Here is a 3,778-nt window from a genome sequence, read left to right on the forward strand (position 1 = left end):
AACCAATTAGAATTTATTCATAAAAGATGGTCAAAGTATGATTAGAATTCAATTCAAAAGAAGTATTATGAAAATGAAGTTTGAAAATCAAAGGCTTAAGGCCTAGGTTTCTAATTTGAAAAGAAATGAAAATGTTTGCACAATAGTTTTCAAGTTTGAGATTAACATGCAAAGATGGAGGTTTATCAAAGCAAAAGGTGGGAGGGTGAGGAAGTAAAACTTCTTAGATGTTCACCTCTTGAGATCATATATAGATGATCTAAGTGATTCCTTTGGAATAGGCAATGAGCAATAAGCAAGTGAGCAAAGCAAAATGGATACCGGATGCCAATCAATGGGCTTACACCAATCTCACAAACAAAGATGGATACCGGATACCAATCAATGGATTTACACCAATCTCCTAAAACAAACATGGATATCAGATGCCAATAAATGGACTTACACCAATCTCTTAAAGCAAAACATGGATATCAGATGCCAATAAATGGACTTATACCAATCTCCTTCCATATCATAGGATACAACTGCCAATCAATGGTCTTATGCTTGTCTCCTCCATGGACAAAGTAAAATGCTATAAAGCAAAGTTTATGAAATGATATACAAAGGATGATGATAAATGCACAAAGCACACTCAAGCATATATGCACAGATGGATCAAGTAAGCAGACAATCAAGTCAGTTAGCACACACTATATACAAGCAATAAGGCTCAATCAAGGTTAGACTTTGCAGTCCACTGGAATGGGGTAGTATGAGCTCTTAACCCTAACATTGAGAGTTAGGGTGAAGCAGATGAAAAGGAGATGAGGGGTGTGCCTCATAGCTCTTATCCCTGGCCTGGGAGAGCTTTAAACAATGGAAGGTGTGGGAGTTCAGAAAGTTAGAACTCTTCTCCACAAATAGACTCTATAAGATCTTGGGTTAATATCCACAATGCATCAACATGTTATGTGAGCAAAGTGGATGACACACTGAATAGTAGGAGATGGATTACGCATCTCTTTTGTCTACCAATTGCCTCATAAGAGGACTTTTCCTGCTTGACACAAAAGATAAACAATCACAAGCATTGCCTCTTAAGGAGGACTTCAGACAGGTGCCTGCCCACATAACAGGGCAGGTCTTCCAAACTACATGAAGAAGAGAGGTTATACCTAAGTGGTTAAGCAACCAAGCAAAAGCAAGTTCAAAGTGAACTTAAGCAACTAATGTACCTGTGGAAACATCAAACAAATCAGTACAACTATACAGACAATCAGACAACATCAATATCAACAGTCAAACTCAATAAGCAAAGGCATAGGCCACAAGTCAAACTCAAATGAGTTAACAACCCTACAAAACACACAAGGTTAGTGGTCAAAGGTAAACATCAAATGCTCAAGTGATGAGGCATCAACAACTATGGAACTTGGATGTGCAACCTGAAATCAAAGCTTCAAACATGAGAGGCAAACCACTAGGTCAAAGCCTAGGGTCAAAGATGGAGAAAAAATTTAAAACAGAAGCTTAAAATTAACATGAATCAACTTCAAACACATCTTGAAACAATCCAAAAAGTCTCACATCAATATCAATTACCAAATCCATTTCATGATCAATTGAAGTTCAAGACTATTTTAAAGCTCAAATGTGACCAACCAGAATGAAAAGTCTTAATTAAATCAGAAAAGATTCAAATAATTCCCAGAAAATTCATGCTCACTCACAACATCCATAATATGCATCATGCAAAAAATCAGAACAATTGGAATTCATTTGGCAAGGAAAACACATCACATAAGATGAAAAAGCAAAGGTGTGACACAAATTGTCACACCTACCTTAAGATGATCATAAAACAGCAATGACACATGATAAAAATACCAAATCAACACCATAATTTCAAGCAAAGTGTCTAGTTTCAACATGTAAAATTTCAGATTCATTGGATAAAAGCTCAGCATTTCACAAATGATATGGCAAGGCAAGGTACAAAATGCATACATGTGCAAACATCCTAGGGAAAAATAAAATCCAGCCAAGCACAATTTATGGAAAAATGATCAAAAAATAATAGATAGAAAATGTGACACAATGCAAAAAGCCACATATTTTTTGGAGCAATTTTCAATTTAATATCAATTTTGAAAGATGATGAAAAAATAAAAAATGATATAAGGCATGGCACATGAATACATGAGAAAAATAAATGAAGCATATGAAGAAGTGCTGGCACGGAGGATCGAAGCATGTCACATTTCAAAATTTGGCGCACTCAGAGTGAAACGTAACCGTTTCACTAATGCGCTAGCCAGTCAAAGCGCATGGTCAACGGAGGGAGCCAATGGGAGCGCTGCATGGCAATTGTGTCAGCCAATCACACGCGAGCTTTACACAAACACATGCAGAACAAGAAAAGCGTGGCAGAAAGATCAAAAACGTTCCCTAAACATGAACATCATCATCTTCAACGTGTTCATCATGAACAGTGCAAGGCTCAAGAACAAAAATTCTTAGAAATCAAAATCAAACATATCATCATGTAGATCTTTCATTCTAGGTCACGAATCAACTAACAACTAAGCATGAATCAAAGCAACAAGATCAAATCGAAGCAATCAAGTTTCACACATGGATCTTTAAATCATCATAACTAACTCAATTGTGCATGAAAATTTGTGGTTTAAAGCTTAGAATACTCAGCACACATAGATCTACAACATTAGCATAATAATTTTGAGAAAGGAGAGATTCGATTCAATGACCTCTTGAAGAGCAGCTTTGGAATTCGTGTTGATTCAAGCCTGATGATGCTTCCAATCTCTTCTATAATGCTTGTACAAGTAATTGGAGGAAGAATTGAGGCTCAATTGCACACGATTTCACCAGACTTTGAGTTCACCATTAATGCATCAAGCTTCGAGCATGCTTCAGAACTGTACCAAATCTCTTGATTCCACGTGCAATTCTACTCAATGATACTTCATGAACAAGTATCAAGCAAAGGCAATGGATTGAATGTGAAGAAAATGCAAGAAAAATTTGAGAGAAAATTTGTGTATTCTAGATCTAGATCTGAAATTATGAGTGTTGTTAGCTGAAAACAGTTAGGGTTTGTGTTATATACCTCTCCCTAATCACTCTCCTAATCATGTTTAAGCAATTGGTTAAGTGGATTAGCAAAAATGAGGTGCATATGCAAAATTGGGATTTCACCCTTATGCATGGTGTGCATGGTGAACAGTACACGAAAATGCTTCAAATTCACTTCAAATTTTGTACTGGAGCCAATGGAAGTGGAAAAAAGATCAAATAATGTATCAATTTTAAATTCCATAATTTCCCTCCAAAAATCAAGTGAATTTGCAAATGTTCATATGATGGTAATTGATGAAATGCAATGCATGATTTGGAAAGTAGAGGTCAAGAGAAGAATGTACAAAAAAGAGCCACTTGAATTGGAGTTTTGGTTGAGAAGTTATGCACATTTGAATCTTCATGCATGCTTGGCCATGTTTTGATCATATCTCGTTAACCACACATGAGAAATTGATGATCTAGGACTTTTTGGAAATGGGAGAGAAAGATATACAACTTTCATGTTCAACAAAATTTCATTTGAAGCTTTTTTGGTGATGTAATTTGAAGTTAAGGTTAGGTTAAAACCTTTCCATTTTTGGCAATTTTGAATTATAGGTCACTTTCTATTTTTGGAAAGTTTTGACCTGACTTTATTTTCTTCAATGTTTATGTTTGAAATGTCAAACGAGATTTGTTTGAACATGAATGA

Source organism: Lathyrus oleraceus, chromosome 5 (genome assembly GCF_024323335.1).
Source record: "Lathyrus oleraceus cultivar Zhongwan6 chromosome 5, CAAS_Psat_ZW6_1.0, whole genome shotgun sequence".
Taxonomy (NCBI): Eukaryota; Viridiplantae; Streptophyta; class Magnoliopsida; order Fabales; family Fabaceae; genus Lathyrus; species Lathyrus oleraceus.